General features: G+C 40.5%; 21 non-coding genes and 4 pseudogenes across 21 annotated transcripts; all 25 read right to left on the minus strand.

Annotated features, from left to right (window-relative positions):
- Positions 1-271: 271 nt before the first annotated feature.
- Positions 272-390, minus strand: LOC146022835 (5S ribosomal RNA). Its single transcript, XR_014452275.1, has one exon. It is a non-coding gene; the product is annotated as a 5S ribosomal RNA (ribosomal RNA).
- Positions 391-735: 345 nt separating this feature from the next.
- On the minus strand, positions 736-854 carry LOC146024765 (5S ribosomal RNA; annotated as a pseudogene).
- Positions 855-1,200: 346 nt separating this feature from the next.
- Positions 1,201-1,319, minus strand: LOC146022891 (5S ribosomal RNA). Its single transcript, XR_014452329.1, has one exon. It is a non-coding gene; the product is annotated as a 5S ribosomal RNA (ribosomal RNA).
- A 345-nt stretch (positions 1,320-1,664) lies between these two features.
- LOC146024754 (5S ribosomal RNA) lies at positions 1,665-1,783 on the minus strand (annotated as a pseudogene).
- A 345-nt stretch (positions 1,784-2,128) lies between these two features.
- LOC146022930 (5S ribosomal RNA) lies at positions 2,129-2,247 on the minus strand. Its single transcript, XR_014452365.1, has one exon. It is a non-coding gene; the product is annotated as a 5S ribosomal RNA (ribosomal RNA).
- A 345-nt stretch (positions 2,248-2,592) lies between these two features.
- LOC146025179 (5S ribosomal RNA) lies at positions 2,593-2,711 on the minus strand. The gene has a single exon (XR_014454076.1). It is a non-coding gene; the product is annotated as a 5S ribosomal RNA (ribosomal RNA).
- Positions 2,712-3,056: 345 nt separating this feature from the next.
- On the minus strand, positions 3,057-3,175 carry LOC146021689 (5S ribosomal RNA). The gene has a single exon (XR_014451166.1). It is a non-coding gene; the product is annotated as a 5S ribosomal RNA (ribosomal RNA).
- Positions 3,176-3,521: 346 nt separating this feature from the next.
- Positions 3,522-3,640, minus strand: LOC146022941 (5S ribosomal RNA). Its single transcript, XR_014452376.1, has one exon. It is a non-coding gene; the product is annotated as a 5S ribosomal RNA (ribosomal RNA).
- A 344-nt stretch (positions 3,641-3,984) lies between these two features.
- LOC146022718 (5S ribosomal RNA) lies at positions 3,985-4,103 on the minus strand. The gene has a single exon (XR_014452162.1). It is a non-coding gene; the product is annotated as a 5S ribosomal RNA (ribosomal RNA).
- Positions 4,104-4,448: 345 nt separating this feature from the next.
- On the minus strand, positions 4,449-4,567 carry LOC146025164 (5S ribosomal RNA; annotated as a pseudogene).
- A 344-nt stretch (positions 4,568-4,911) lies between these two features.
- Positions 4,912-5,030, minus strand: LOC146022583 (5S ribosomal RNA). The gene has a single exon (XR_014452033.1). It is a non-coding gene; the product is annotated as a 5S ribosomal RNA (ribosomal RNA).
- A 346-nt stretch (positions 5,031-5,376) lies between these two features.
- On the minus strand, positions 5,377-5,495 carry LOC146024523 (5S ribosomal RNA). Its single transcript, XR_014453900.1, has one exon. It is a non-coding gene; the product is annotated as a 5S ribosomal RNA (ribosomal RNA).
- Positions 5,496-5,839: 344 nt separating this feature from the next.
- Positions 5,840-5,958, minus strand: LOC146022536 (5S ribosomal RNA). The gene has a single exon (XR_014451987.1). It is a non-coding gene; the product is annotated as a 5S ribosomal RNA (ribosomal RNA).
- Positions 5,959-6,304: 346 nt separating this feature from the next.
- Positions 6,305-6,423, minus strand: LOC146021562 (5S ribosomal RNA). The gene has a single exon (XR_014451042.1). It is a non-coding gene; the product is annotated as a 5S ribosomal RNA (ribosomal RNA).
- Positions 6,424-6,768: 345 nt separating this feature from the next.
- Positions 6,769-6,887, minus strand: LOC146021608 (5S ribosomal RNA). Its single transcript, XR_014451087.1, has one exon. It is a non-coding gene; the product is annotated as a 5S ribosomal RNA (ribosomal RNA).
- Positions 6,888-7,233: 346 nt separating this feature from the next.
- LOC146021563 (5S ribosomal RNA) lies at positions 7,234-7,352 on the minus strand. The gene has a single exon (XR_014451043.1). It is a non-coding gene; the product is annotated as a 5S ribosomal RNA (ribosomal RNA).
- A 345-nt stretch (positions 7,353-7,697) lies between these two features.
- On the minus strand, positions 7,698-7,816 carry LOC146021609 (5S ribosomal RNA). Its single transcript, XR_014451088.1, has one exon. It is a non-coding gene; the product is annotated as a 5S ribosomal RNA (ribosomal RNA).
- Positions 7,817-8,160: 344 nt separating this feature from the next.
- On the minus strand, positions 8,161-8,279 carry LOC146023480 (5S ribosomal RNA). Its single transcript, XR_014452895.1, has one exon. It is a non-coding gene; the product is annotated as a 5S ribosomal RNA (ribosomal RNA).
- Positions 8,280-8,625: 346 nt separating this feature from the next.
- Positions 8,626-8,744, minus strand: LOC146023628 (5S ribosomal RNA). The gene has a single exon (XR_014453039.1). It is a non-coding gene; the product is annotated as a 5S ribosomal RNA (ribosomal RNA).
- A 344-nt stretch (positions 8,745-9,088) lies between these two features.
- Positions 9,089-9,207, minus strand: LOC146024844 (5S ribosomal RNA; annotated as a pseudogene).
- Positions 9,208-9,552: 345 nt separating this feature from the next.
- LOC146023995 (5S ribosomal RNA) lies at positions 9,553-9,671 on the minus strand. The gene has a single exon (XR_014453394.1). It is a non-coding gene; the product is annotated as a 5S ribosomal RNA (ribosomal RNA).
- A 345-nt stretch (positions 9,672-10,016) lies between these two features.
- Positions 10,017-10,135, minus strand: LOC146023969 (5S ribosomal RNA). Its single transcript, XR_014453368.1, has one exon. It is a non-coding gene; the product is annotated as a 5S ribosomal RNA (ribosomal RNA).
- A 345-nt stretch (positions 10,136-10,480) lies between these two features.
- Positions 10,481-10,599, minus strand: LOC146024382 (5S ribosomal RNA). Its single transcript, XR_014453766.1, has one exon. It is a non-coding gene; the product is annotated as a 5S ribosomal RNA (ribosomal RNA).
- Positions 10,600-10,944: 345 nt separating this feature from the next.
- LOC146024014 (5S ribosomal RNA) lies at positions 10,945-11,063 on the minus strand. Its single transcript, XR_014453412.1, has one exon. It is a non-coding gene; the product is annotated as a 5S ribosomal RNA (ribosomal RNA).
- A 345-nt stretch (positions 11,064-11,408) lies between these two features.
- On the minus strand, positions 11,409-11,527 carry LOC146022584 (5S ribosomal RNA). The gene has a single exon (XR_014452034.1). It is a non-coding gene; the product is annotated as a 5S ribosomal RNA (ribosomal RNA).
- Between the last annotated feature and the right edge of the window lie 3,428 nt (positions 11,528-14,955).

Here is a 14,955-nt window from a genome sequence, read left to right on the forward strand (position 1 = left end):
GGCTTAATGGAAAAAAATCATGTTTTGGTAATGTAAAATGACCTACAGGACATGATATTAGCAGGGGATCTTAAATTAAACTACTAAAGAGGCTCAACACTGTTTAGCTGCCAAAAACAGTTGGAATTGGGCCTAAACAGTGTGGTAAGTCTTTAGGTGATGGCTATTGTGTCTGTTTGACCTCTTACAAATGTCTCTACAGGCAATAAAAAGAAAAAGTTTCCAATTTAAATAGCTAGAGAATAAAAACAATTTGCCAGTAATGTGAAAAAACCTACAGCACCTGGTGTTCCCATGTGGTCTCCCACCCAAGTACTAACCAGGCCCAACACTGCTTAGCTTCCAAGATCAGCCGAGATTGGGCATATCCAATGTGGTATGGCTGTAGGTGAGATACAGGCACTTTTTTGCCCTCTTCTACTGCTATCACCAGGTAAGCTAATAAAAAAGTTTCGTAACTGTGTTTGCTTACTGAAAAAAATCATGTGTTGGCAATGTAAAAAGACCTACAGGACATGATATTAGCAGGGAATCTTAAATTAAACTACTAAAGAGGCTCAACACTGTTTAGCTGCCAAAAGCAGTTGGAATTGGGCCTAAACAGTGTAGTAAGTCTTTAGGTGATGGCTATTGTGTATGTTTGACCTCTTCTAAATGTCTGTGCTGGCAATAAAAAGAAAAAGTTTCCAATTTAAATAGATAGAGAATAAAAACAATTTGCCAGTAATGTGAAAAAACCTACAGCACCTGGTGTTCCCATGTGGTCTCCCACCCAAGTACTAACCAGTCCCAACACTGCTTAGCTGCCAAGATCAGACGAGATTGGGCCTATCCAATGTGGTATGGCTGCAGGTGAGATACATGCACTTTTTTGACCTCTTCTACTTCTATCACCAGGTAAGCTAATAAAAAAGTTTCCTAACTGTTTTGGCTTAATGAAAAAAATCATGTTTTGGTAATGTAAAAAGACCTACAGGACATGATATTAGCAGGGGATCTTAAATGAAAATACTAAAGAGGCTCATACACTGTTTAGCTGCCAAAAGCAGTTGGAATTGGGACTAAACAGTGTGGTAAGTCTTTAGGTGATGGCTATTGTGTCTGTTTGACCTCTTACAAATGTCTCTACAGGCAATAAAAAGAAAAAGTTTCCAATTTAAATAGCTAGAGAATAAAAACAATTTGCCAGTAATGTGAAAAAACCTACAGCACCTGGTGTTCCCATGTGGTCTCCCACCCAAGTACTAACCAGGCCCAACACTGCTTAGCTTACAAGATCAGACGAGATTGGGCATATCCAATGTGGTATGGCTGTAGGTGTGATACAGGCACTTTTTTGCCCTCTTCTACTTCTATCACCAGGTAAGCTAATAAAAAAGTTTCGTAACTGTTTTTGCTTACTGAAAAAAATCATGTGTTGGCAATGTAAAAAGACCTACAGGACATGATATTAGCAGGGGATCTTAAATTAAACTACTAAAGAGGCTCAACACTGTTTAGCTGCCAAAAGCAGTTGGAATTGGGCCTAAACAGTGTGGTAAGTCTTTAGGTGATGGCTATGGTGTATGTTTGACCTCTTTTAAATGTCTGTGCTGGCAATAAAAAGAAAAAGTTTCCAATTTAAAAAGATAGAGAATAAAAACAATTTGCCAGTAATGTGAAAAAACCTACAGCACCTGGTGTTCCCATGTGGTCTCCCACCCAAGTACTAACCAGGCTCAACACTGCTTAGCTTCCAAGATCAGCCGAGATTGGGCCTATCCAATGTGGTATGGCTGTAGGTGAGATACGTGCACTTTTTTGCCCTCTTCTACTTCTATCACCAGGTAAGCTAATAAAAAAGTTTCCTAACTGTTTTGGCTTAATGAAAAAAATCATGTTTTGGTAATGTAAAATGACCTACAGGACATGATATTAGCAGGGGATCTTAAATTAAACTACTAAATAGGCTCAACACTGTTTAGCTGCCAAAAGCAGTTGGAATTGGGCCTAAACAGTGTGGTAAGTCTTTAGGTGATGGCTATTGTGTATGTTTGACCTCTTCTAAATGTCTGTGCTGGCAATAAAAAGAAAAAGTTTCCAATTTAAATAGATAGAGAATAAAAACAATTTGCCAGTAATGTGAAAAAACCTACAGCACCTGGTGTTCCCATGTGGTCTCCCACCCAAGTACTAACCAGGCCCAACACTGCTTAGCTGCCAAGATCAGACGAGATTGGGCCTATCCAATGTGGTATGGCTGTAGGTGAGATACAGGCACTTTTTTGCCCTCTTCTACTTCTATCACCAGGTAAGCTAATAAAAAAGTTTCGTAACTGTTTTTGCTTACTGAAAAAAATCATGTGTTGGCAATGTAAAAAGACCTACAGGACATGATATTAGCAGGGGATCTTAAATGAAACTACTAAAGAGGCTCAACACTGTTTAGCTGCCAAAAGCAGTTGGAATTGGGCCTAAACAGTGTGGTAAGTCTTTAGGTGATGGCTATTGTGTCTGTTTGACCTCTTACAAATGTCTTTACAGGCAATAAAAAGAAAAAGTTTCCAATTTAAATAGCTAGAGAATAAAAACAATTTGCCAGTAATGTGAAAAAACCTACAGCACCTGGTGTTCCCATGTGGTCTCCCACCCAAGTACTAACCAGGCCCAACACTGCTTAGCTTCCAAGATCAGACGAGATTGGGCATATCCAATGTGGTATGGCTGTAGGTGAGATACAGGCACTTTTTTGCCCTCTTCTACTTCTATCACCAGGTAAGCTAATAAAAAAGTTTCGTAACTGTTTTTGCTTACTGAAAAAAATCATGTGTTGGCAATGTAAAAAGACCTACAGGACATGATATTAGCAGGGGATCTTAAATTAAACTACTAAAGAGGCTCAACACTGTTTAGCTGCCAAAAGCAGTTGGAATTGGGCCTAAACAGTGTGGTAAGTCTTTAGGTTATGGCTATTGTGTATGTTTGACCTTTTCTAAATGTCTGTGCTGGCAATAAAAAGAAAAAGTTTCCAATTTAAATAGATAGAGAATAAAAACAATTTGCCAGTAATGTGAAAAAACCTACAGCACCTGGTGTTCCCATGAGGTCTCCCACCCAAGTACTAACCAGGCCCAACACTGCTTAGCTTCCAAGATCAGACGAGATTGGGCCTATCCAATGTGGTATGGCTGTAGGTGAGATACATGCACTTTTTTGCCCTCTTCTACTTCTATCACCAGGTAAGCTAATAAAAAAGTTTCCTAACTGTTTTGGCTTAATGAAAAAAATCATGTTTTGGTAATGTAAAATGACCTACAGGACATGATATTAGCAGGGGATCTTAAATGAAACTACTAAAGAGGCTCATACACTGTTTAGCTGCCAAAAGCAGTTGGAATTGGGCCTAAACAGTGTGGTAAGTCTTTAGGTGATGGCTATTGTGTCTGTTTGACCTCTTCCAAATGTCTGTACTGGCAATAAAAAGAAAAAGTTTCCAATTTAAATAGCTAGAGAATAAAAACAATTTGCCAGTAATGTGAAAAAACCTACAGCACCAGGTGTTCCCATGTGGTCTCCCACCCAAGTACTAACCAGGCCCAACACTGCTTAGCTGCCAAGATCAGACGAGATTGGGCCTATCCAATGTGGTATGGCTGTAGGTGAGATACATGCTCTTTTTTGCCCTCTTCTCTTCTATCACCAGGTAAGCTAATAAAAAAGCTTCCTAACTGTTTTTGCTTATTGAAAAAAATCATGTGTTGGTAATGTAAAAAGACCTACAGGACATGATATTAGCAGGGGATCTTAAATTAAACTACTAAAGAGGCCCAACACTGTTTAGCTGCCAAAAACAGTTGGAATTGGGCCTAAACAGTGTGGTAAGTCTTTAGGTGATGGCTATTGTGTCTGTTTGACCTCTCACAAATGTCTCTACAGGCAATAAAAAGAAAAAGTTTCCAATTTAAATAGCTAGAGAATAAAAACAATTTGCCAGTAATGTAAAAAAACCTACAGCACCTGGTGCTCCCATGTGGTCTCCCACACAAGTACTAACCAGGCCCAACACTGCTTAGCTTCCAAGATCAGACGAGATTGGGCATATCCAATGTGGTATGGCTGTAGGTGAGATACATGCTCTTTTTTGCCCTCTTCTCTTCTATCACCAGGTAAGCTAATAAAAAAGCTTCCTAACTGTTTTTGCTTACTGAAAAAAAATCATGTGTTGGTAATGTAAAAAGACCTACAGGACATGATATTAGCAGGGGATCTTAAATTAAACTACTAAAGAGGCTCAACACTGTTTAGCTGCCAAAAGCAGTTGGAATTGGGCCTAAACAGTGTGGTAAGTCTTTAGGTGATGGCTATGGTGTATGTTTGACCTCTTCTAAATGTCTGTGCTGGCAATAAAAAGAAAAAGTTTCCAATTTAAATAGATAGAGAATAAAAACAATTTGCCAGTAATGTGAAAAAACCTACAGCACCTGGTGTTCCCATGTGGTCTCCCACCCAAGTACTAACAAGGCCCAACACTGCTTAGCTTCCAAGATAAGACGAGATTTGGCCTATCCATTGTGGTATGGCTGTAGGTGAGATACATGCACTTTTTTGCCCTCTTCTCTTCTATCACCAGGTAAGCTAATAAAAAAGCTTCCTAACTGTTTTTGCTTACTGAAAAAAATCATGTGTTGGTAATGTAAAAAGACCTACAGGACATGATATTAGCAGGGGATCTTAAATTAAACTACTAAAGAGGCTCAACACTGTTTAGCTGCCAAAAGCAGTTGGAATTGGGCCTAAACAGTGTGGTAAGTCTTTAGGTTATGGCTATTGTGTATGTTTGACCTCTTCTAAATGTCTGTGCTGGCAATAAAAAGAAAAAGTTTCCAATTTAAATAGATAGAGAATAAAAACAATTTGCCAGTAATGTGAAAAAACCTACAGCACCTGGTGTTCCCATGTGGTCTCCCACCCAAGTACTAACCGGGCCCAACACTGCTTAGCTTCCAAGATCAGACGAGATTGGGCCTATCCAATGTGGTATGGCTGTAGGTGAGATATATGCACTTTTTTGCCCTCTTCTACTTCTATCACCAGGTAAGCTAATAAAAAAGTTTCCTAACTGTTTTGGCTTAATGAAAAAAATCATGTTTTGGTAATGTAAAATGACCTACAGGACATGATATTAGCAGGGGATCTTAAATTAAACTACTAAAGAGGCTCATACACTGTTTAGCTGCCAAAAGCAGTTGGAATTGGGCCTAAACAGTGTGGTAAGTCTTTAGGTGATGGCTATTGTGTCTGTTTGACCTCTTCCAAATGTCTGTACTGGCAATAAAAAGAAAAAGTTTCCAATTTAAATAGCTAGAGAATAAAAACAATTTGCCAGTAATGTGAAAAATCCTACAGCACCAGGTGTTCCCATGTGGTCTCCCACCCAAGTACTAACCAGGCCCAACACTGCTTAGCTGCCAAGATCAGACGAGTTTGGGCCTATCCAATGTGGTATGGCTGTAGGTGAGATACATGCTCTTTTTTGCCCTCTTCTCTTCTATCACCAGGTAAGCTAATAAAAAAGCTTCCTAACTGTTTTTGCTTACTGAAAAAAATCATGTGTTGTTAATGTAAAAAGACCTACAGGACATGATATTAGCAGGGGATCTTAAATTAAACTACTAAAGAGGCTCAACACTGTTTAGCTGCCAAAAACAGTTGGAATTGGGCCTAAACAGTGTGGTAAGTCTTTAGGTGATGGCTATTGTGTCTGTTTGACCTCTTACAAATGTCTCTACAGGCAATAAAAAGAAAAAGTTTCCAATTTAAATAGCTAGAGAATAAAAACAATTTGCCAGTAATGTAAAAAAACCTACAGCACCTGGTGTTCCCATGTGGTCTCCCACCCAAGTACTAACCAGGCCCAACACTGCTTAGCTTCCAAGAACAGACGAGATTGGGCATATCCAATGTGGTATGGCTGTAGGTGAGATACAAGCACTTTTTTGCCCTCTTCTACTTCTATCACCAGGTAAGCTAATAAAAAAGTTTCGTAACTGTTTTTGCTTACTGAAAAAAATCATGTGTTGGCAATGTAAAAAGACCTACAGGACATGATATTAGCAGGGGATCTTAAATTAAACTACTAAAGAGGCTCAACACTGTTTAGCTGCCAAAAGCAGTTGGAATTGGGCCTAAACAGTGTGGTAAGTCTTTAGGTGATGGCTATTGTGTCTGTTTGACCTCTTCCAAATGTCTGTACTGGCAATAAAAAGAAAAAGTTTCCAATTTAAATAGCTAGAGAATAAAAACAATTTGCCAGTAATGTGAAAAAAACCTACAGCACCTGGTGTTCCCATGTGGTCCCCCACCCAAGTACTAACCAGGCCCAACACTGCTTAGCTTCCAAGATCAGAAGAGATTGGGCATATCCAATGTGGTATGGCTGTAGGTGAGATACAGGCACTTTTTTGCCCTCTTCTACTTCTATCACCAGGTAAGCTAATAAAAAAGTTTCGTAATTGTTTTTGCTTACTGAAAAAAATCATGTGTTGGCAATGTAAAAAGACCTACAGGACATGATATTAGCAGGGGATCTTAAATTAAACTACTAAAGAGGCTCAACACTGTTTAGCTGCCAAAAGCAGTTGGAATTGGGCCTAAACAGTGTGGTAAGTCTTTAGGTGATGGCTATGGTGTATGTTTGACCTCTTCTAAATGTCTGTGCTGGCAATAAAAAGAAAAAGTTTCCAATTTAAATAGCTAGAGAATAAAAACAATTTGCCAGTCATGTGAAAAAACCTACAGCACCTGGTGTTCCCATGTGGTCTCCCACCCAAGTACTAACCAGGCCCAACACTGCTTAGCTTCCAAGATCAGAAGAGATTGGGCATATCCAATGTGGTATGACTGTAGGTGAGATACATGCACTTTTTTGCCCTCTTCTACTTCTATCACCAGGTAAGCTAATAAAAAAGTTTCCTAACTGTTTTTGCTTACTGAAAAAAATCATGTGTTGGTAATGTAAAAAGACCTACAGGACATGATATTAGCAGGGGATCTCAAATTAAACTACTAAAGAGGCTCAACACTGTTTAGCTGCCAAAAGCAGTTGGAATTGGGCCTAAACAGTGTGGTAAGTCTTTAGGTGATGGTTGTTGTGTCTGTTTAAACTCTTCCAAATGTCTGTACTGGCAATAAAAAGAAAAAGTTTCCAATTTAAATAGCTAGAGAATAAAAACAATTTGCCAGTAATGTGAAAAAAACCTACAGCACCTGGTGTTCCCATGTGGTCCCCCACCCAAGTACTAACCAGGCCCAACACTGCTTAGCTTCCAAGATCAGAAGAGATTGGGCATATCCAATGTGGTATGGCTGTAGGTGAGATACAGGCACTTTTTTGCCCTCTTCTACTTCTATCACCAGGTAAGCTAATAAAAAAGTTTCGTAATTGTTTTTGCTTACTGAAAAAAATCATGTGTTGGCAATGTAAAAAGACCTACAGGACATGATATTAGCAGGGGATCTTAAATTAAACTACTAAAGAGGCTCAACACTGTTTAGCTGCCAAAAGCAGTTGGAATTGGGCCTAAACAGTGTGGTAAGTCTTTAGGTGATGGCTATGGTGTATGTTTGACCTCTTCTAAATGTCTGTGCTGGCAATAAAAAGAAAAAGTTTCCAATTTAAATAGCTAGAGAATAAAAACAATTTGCCAGTCATGTGAAAAAACCTACAGCACCTGGTGTTCCCATGTGGTCTCCCACCCAAGTACTAACCAGGCCCAACACTGCTTAGCTTCCAAGATCAGAAGAGATTGGGCATATCCAATGTGGTATGACTGTAGGTGAGATACAGGCACTTTTTTGCCCTCTTCTACTTCTATCACCAGGTAAGCTAATAAAAAAGTTTCGTAACTGTTTTTGCATACTGACAAAAATCATGTGTTGGCAATGTAAAAAGACCTACAGGACATGATATTAGCAGGGGATCTTAAATTAAACTACTAAAGAGGCTCAACACTGTTTAGCTGCCAAAAGCAGTTGGAATTGGGCCTAAACAGTGTGGTAAGTCTTTAGGTGATGGCTATTGTGTATGTTTGACCTCTTCTAAATGTCTGTGCTGGCAATAAAAAGAAAAAGTTTCCAATTTAAATAGATAGAGAATAAAAAAATTTGCCAGTAATGTGAAAAAACCTACAGCACCTGGTGTTCCCATGTGGTCTCCCACCCAAGTACTAACCAGGCCCAACACTGCTTAGCTGCCAAGATCAGACGAGATTGGGCCTATCCAACGTGGTATGGCTGTAGGTGAGATACATGCACTTTTTTGCCCTCTTCTACTTCTATCACCAGGTAAGCTAATAAAAAAGTTTCCTAACTGATTTGGCTTAATGAAAAAAATCATGTTTTGGTAATGTAAAAAGACCTACAGGACATGATATTAGCAGGGGATCTTAAATGAAACTACTAAAGAGGCTCATACACTGTTTAGCTGCCAAAAGCAGTTGGAATTGGGCCTAAACAGTGTGGTAAGTCTTTAGGTGATGGCTATTGTGTCTGTTTGACCTCTTCCAAATGTCTGTACTGGCAATAAAAAGAAAAAGTTTCCAATTTAAATATCTAGAGAATAAAAACAATTTGCCAGTAATGTGAAAAAACCTACAGCACCAGGTGTTCCCATGAGGTCTCCCACCCAAGTACTAACCAGGCCCAACACTGCTTAGCTTCCAAGATCAGACAAGATTGGGCCTATCCAATGTGGTATGGCTGTAGGTGAGATACATGCTCTTTTTTGCCCTCTTCTCTTCTATCACCAGGTAAGCTAATAAAAAAGCTTCCTAACTGTTTTTGCTTACTGAAAAAAATCATGTGTTGGTAATGTAAAAAGACCTACATGACATGATATTAGCAGGGGATCTTAAATTAAACTACTAAAGAGGCTCAACACTGTTTAGCTGCCAAAAGCAGTTGGAATTGGGCCTAAACAGTGTGGTAAGTCTTTAGGTGATGGCTATTGTGTCTGTTTGACCTCTTACAAATGTCTCTACAGGCAATAAAAAGAAAAAGTTTCCAATTTAAATAGCTAGAGAATAAAAACAATTTGCCAGTAATGTGAAAAAACCTACAGCACCTGGTGTTCCCATGTGGTCTCCCACCCAAGTACTAACCAGGCCCAACACTGCTCAGCTTCCAAGATCAGACGAGATTGGGCCTATGTAATGTGGTATGGCTGTAGGTGAGATACATGCACTTTTTTGCCCTCTTCTACTTCTATCACCAGGTAAGCTAATAAAAAAGTTTCCTAACTGTTTTTGCTTACTGAAAAAAATCATGTGTTGGTAATGTAAAAAGACCTACAGGACATGATATTAGCAGGGGATCTCAAATTAAACTACTAAAGAGGCTCAACACTGTTTAGCTGCCAAAAGCAGTTGGAATTGGGCCTAAACAGTGTGGTAAGTCTTTAGGTGATGGTTGTTGTGTCTGTTTAAACTCTTCCAAATGTCTGTGCTGGCAATAAAAAGAAAAAGTTTCCAATTTAAATAGCTAGAGAATAAAAACAATTTGCCAGTAATGTGGAAAAACCTACAGCACCTGGTGCTCCCATGTGGTCTCCCACCCAAGTACTAACCAGGCCCAACACTGCTTAGCTTCCAAGATCAGACGAGATTGGGCCTATCTAATGTGGTATGGCTGTAGGTGAGATACATGCCCTTTTTTGCCCTCTTCTACTTCTATCACCAGGTAAGATAATAAAAAAGTTTCCTAACTGTTTTGGCTTACTGAAAAAAATCATGTGTTGGTAATGTAAAAAGACCTACAGGACATGATATTAGCAGGGGATCTCAAATTAAACTACTAAAGTGGCTCAACACTGTTTAGCTGCCAAAATCAGTTGGAATTGGGCCTAAACAGTGTGGTAAGTCTTTAGGTGATGGCTATTGTGTCTGTTTGACCTCTTCCAAATGTCTGTGCTGGCAATAAAAAGAAAAAGTTTCCAATTTAAATAGCTATAGAATAAAAACAATTTGAAAGTAATGTGAAAAAACCTACAGCACCTGGTGTTCCCATGTGGTCTCCCACCCAAGTACTAACCAGACCCAACACTGCTTAGCTTCCAAGATCAGACGAGATTGGGCCTATCCAATGGGGTATGGCTGTAGGTGAGATATATGCACTTTTTTGTCCTCTTCTACTTCTATTACCAGGTAAGCTAATAAAAAAGTTTCCTAACTGTTTTTGCTTACTGAAAAAAATCATGTTTTGGTAATGTAAAAAGACCTACAGGACATGATATTAGCAGGGGATCTCAAATTAAACTACTAAAGAGGCTCAACACTGTTTAGCTGCCACAAGCAGTTGGAATTGGTCCTAAACAGTTTGGTAAGTCTTTAGCTGATGGCTATTGTGTCTGTTTGACCTCTTCTAAATGTCTGTGCTGGCAATAAAAAGAAAAAGTTTCCAATTTAAATAGATAGAGAATAAAAACAATTTGCCAGTAATGTGAAAAAACCTAGAGCACCTGGTGTTCCCATGTGGTCTCCCACCCAAGTACTAACCGGGCCCAACACTGCTTAGCTTCCAAGATCAGACGAGATTGGGCCTATCCAATGTGGTATGGCTGTAGGTGAGATATATGCACTTTTTTGCCCTCTTCTACTTCTATCACCAGGTAAGCTAATAAAAAAGTTTCCTAACTGTTTTGGCTTACTGAAAAAAATCATGTGTTGGTAATGTAAAAAGACCTACAGGACATGATATTAGCAGGGGATCTCAAATTAAACTACTAAAGTGGCTCAACACTGTTTAGCTGCCAAAATCAGTTGGAATTGGGCCTAAACAGTGTGGTAAGTCTTTAGGTGATGGCTATTGTGTCTGTTTGACCTCTTCCAAATGTCTGTGCTGGCAATAAAAAGAAAAAGTTTCCAATTTAAATAGCTATAGAATAAAAACAATTTGAAAGTAATGTGAAAAAACCTACAGCACCTGGTGTTCCCATGTGGTCTCCCACCCAAGTACTAACCAGACCCTACACTGCTTAGCTTCCAAGATCAGACGAGATTGGGCCTATCCAATGGGGTATGGCTGTAGGTGAGATATATGCACTTTTTTGTCCTCTTCTACTTCTATTACCAGGTAAGCTAATAAAAAAGTTTCCTAACTGTTTTTGCTTACTGAAAAAAATCATGTTTTGGTAATGTAAAAAGACCTACAGGACATGATATTAGCAGGGGATCTCAAATTAAACTACTAAAGAGGCTCAACACTGTTTAGCTGCCACAAGCAGTTGGAATTGGTCCTAAACAGTTTGGTAAGTCTTTAGCTGATGGCTATTGTGTCTGTTTGACCTCTTCTAAATGTCTGTGCTGGCAATAAAAAGAAAAAGTTTCCAATTTAAATAGATAGAGAATAAAAACAATTTGCCAGTAATGTGAAAAAACCTACAGCACCTGGTGTTCCCATGTGGTCTCCCACCCAAGTACTAACCGGGCCCAACACTGCTTAGCTTCCAAGATCAGACGAGATTGGGCCTATCCAATGTGGTATGGCTGTAGGTGAGATATATGCACTTTTTTGCCCTCTTCTACTTCTATCACCAGGTAAGCTAATAAAAAAGTTTCCTAACTGTTTTGGCTTAATGAAAAAAATCATGTTTTGGTAATGTAAAATGACCTACAGGACATGATATTAGCAGGGGATCTTAAATGAAACTACTAAAGAGGCTCATACACTGTTTAGCTGCCAAAAGCAGTTGGAATTGGGCCTAAACAGTGTGGTAAGTCTTTAGGTGATGGCTATTGTGTCTGTTTGACCTCTTCCAAATGTCTGTACTGGCAATAAAAAGAAAAAGTTTCCAATTTAAATTCTGTTTTTATTGAGTTAAAGTATTCAAGTACAGAGATTAGAGAAGTAGTAACATGTATCTTTGCGAATGATTTAGGTTACAGAAGTTTGCATTACATTTACAATAATCGTTACAGTATTGCAGTCTCAAATTTAACAGCATAACATACAAGGGTATTCTTATAACCAGGGAAAAATAGGAGGGGGGGGGGGGGGGTTCGGGGATGGAGGGTTTCTAAAGTTGAGTGGGAGGAGGGGGGGGGTGAGGGGGTTGTCCAATCCTTAATAGTGGCTTTTAATTAGTCGTAGAGTCGCAAAGTGATGGAAGAGAGGATTGATTGGGTCTTCCATGGGCCACCATATAGTCTTTGTATGGGTTGGAAGATTTGTAGTTTAACCATGGAAGCCAAATGGCCGTGAATTCTGACATCCTATCTTTAGAGCTGAGGAGCAAGTCCTCCATGTTCATGTAATAGTCTATCCTCGAAAACCAGGTAAGACGGGTGGGTGGATTCTGGGACTTCCAGAGAGCAGGGATTACTGCACGGGCTGCGTTGCTTAGGTGTCGCAGTATGGATTTTTTATGTGAGGAAAGCGGTATAGTTGAGTGGTTTAGCAACCAGAAGGAGGGGTTGGTGGGGATAGGAGTGAGTGTGATGTCTGATGACACAGAGATTACCTCCCTCCAGAATGGTTGAATTAGAGGGCATGACCACCATATATGAACCATGGTGCCTAAATCTTTCCGGCACCTCCAGCAGGTAGGGGAGTTTGACGGGGATATTGTGTGGAGAAGGGATGGGTGTCTGTACCATCTCATCAGAAGTTTATATTGGGTTTCTTTGACTTGAGTGCATATGGAGCTTGTATGGGTTTTCATAAAGATAGCCTCCCATTCCCTCTCTGTGATTTTGATATCTAGGTCTTTTTCCCACTTCCTGAGAAAGGGCATGGTTTCCTGAGGAGTATGTTGTTGTAGGATTTGGTATAGGGAAGATATTATATGTTTAGGGTGAGCAGGGGAGATACATAGTCTCTCGAAGGGGGATAGTTCTCTAGAGGCCTGTTTTAGTGTGTTCTTTGTGTGAAGGAAATGCCTAACCTGGAGATATTTCCAGAAGTCTGATTGTGGGATATCCCATTTTTTCCGGATGTCAGAGAATTGCAGCACTACCGAGTTTTGTGTTAGTTGGCCTAGCCTAAAGAGGCCCTCCAGGGCCCACGGTTTGTAGTGGGAGAGAGTAATGCCTGGTGTGAAAGCTGGGTTCCCCAGGAAAGATGTGAGGGGGCCTATGTCTGAGGAAATCCTCGGTTTCTTGCGTAAGAGCTTCCATGCCTTCAATGTAGGGGAGATGGTCGGGTGCTGATGTGAGAGTCTAGGAAGGGATGGAAGCCAGGGGAAAATTTCGGGGTACTGTTGAGCGTATAGTCCCTCCAAAACCACCCATTGTTTGAGCTCCCTACTTCGTGTCCAATCTAGGACCCTGCTTAGCATGATGGCTTGGTGATATTTTCTAACATCCGGAAGTTGGAATCCACCCTGAGCGGTTGACCGCATCAGGGTGGATTTGCTAATCCTGGGGGTTTTGCGAGCCCAGATAAACTGTTGGATCAGGGATTGGATGGTCTGAAACCAGGAGTCTGGGATCTTAATCGGGAGCGCTTGAAGGAGATACAGTAGGCGAGGGAGTGTGTTCATTTTGACAACGCCGATACGACCTAACCATGAGATTGTTTTGTATTGCCAACTACAAAAATCCTTTTTGATAGCTTTGAGGATGGGATGGAAGTTTAGGGTGAATAGTTGAGAGAGATCTCTAGGGAGTTGAACTCCCAGGTATGTGATATGGGAGTCTTTCCAAATAAATGGATAGAGGGCTTTTAGGGCAGTTATTTCTTTGGGAGGTGCGGAGATGTTTAGGGCATATGATTTAGTGGTATTCACCTTAAAATTGGAAAGGGCGCTAAAAGTGTTCAGTTCCTGCATAAAATGTGGGAGTGAGTGGGAGGGTTGTGTAAGGATTGTCAGGACGTCGTCTGCGAATAGGGCTAGTTTATAATTGGTGTCGTCAACTTGTAGGCCTGTGATTTGGTTATTCTTTCTAATTGCCCTAGCGAGGGCTTCGATACATAAGACAAAGATGAGGGGGGAGAGTGGGCAACCCTGTCTTGTACCATTGCTAATGGAAAAAGTGTCAGATAGGGTTCCGTTCACTTTAACTCTGGCAGAGGGTTGTGAGTAAAGAGCCAGTATTCTATGGAGTGACACCTGCCCTAACCCAATGTGTTCCAGCACTGCCCTCATGAAGTCCCAGTTGACCCTGTCGAAAGCCTTTTCGGCGTCGGTTGACAGTAAAATGGTGGGGATTTGGCTCTTGGAGGCTAGATGAATTAGAGAGATTATTTTTGTAGTGTTGTCTTTTGCCTCGCGGCCGGGAACGAAGCCGACTTGGTCATTGTGTATGAGCATGGGAAGAAATTCGTTCAGTCTAGTGGCCAGTAATTTTGCATATAGTTTTAGATCTACGTTGAGCAGGGATATTGGTCTGTAGCTGGGGCAGATTGAGGGATCTTTTCCTTGTTTTGGGATTACAGTGATTTGAGCTTCTAGGGACTGAGGGGGGAAATAATGGGTAGCTGTTATGGAGTTAAAGACTTGGACTATTTTAGGGGTAAGAACATCCCTGAAGGTTTTGTAGTATGTTGCCGGGAATCCGTCCGGGCCGGGGCTCTTGCCTGAAGGCAGAGAGGCTATGGCACGGTCTACCTCCAGTGTAGTGAAGGGCTCGTCTAGGGAGGTTCTAGCTGCCGACGGGAGTGTGGGGTATGCGACCCTTTCTAGATATCGTTTAGAGTTAATTAGGTTTGGGATAGGGTTTGTTGTTGAGGATGGGTCTGAGAGGTTGTATAGCGCCGAGTAGTATTCTTTAAAACAGGCTGCAATTTCCGGTGTTTTAAAGCAGAGTGTACCTGATTTATTTTTCATGTTTGAAATAAAGGAGGCTGTTTTCTGGGCCCTAAGAGCCTGCGCCAATAGACGTCCAGGCTTGTTGCCCCACTGATAGTATCTGTATTTACATTTTCGTATGGATGCTTGAGTTTTAAGGTTGAGTAGTTTTTTCAGTTGGTCGCGGGCTTCAG

This window comes from Crinia signifera, chromosome 7, assembly GCF_055691185.1.
Source record: "Crinia signifera chromosome 7, ASM5569118v1, whole genome shotgun sequence".
Lineage (NCBI taxonomy): Eukaryota > Metazoa > Chordata > Amphibia > Anura > Myobatrachidae > Crinia > Crinia signifera.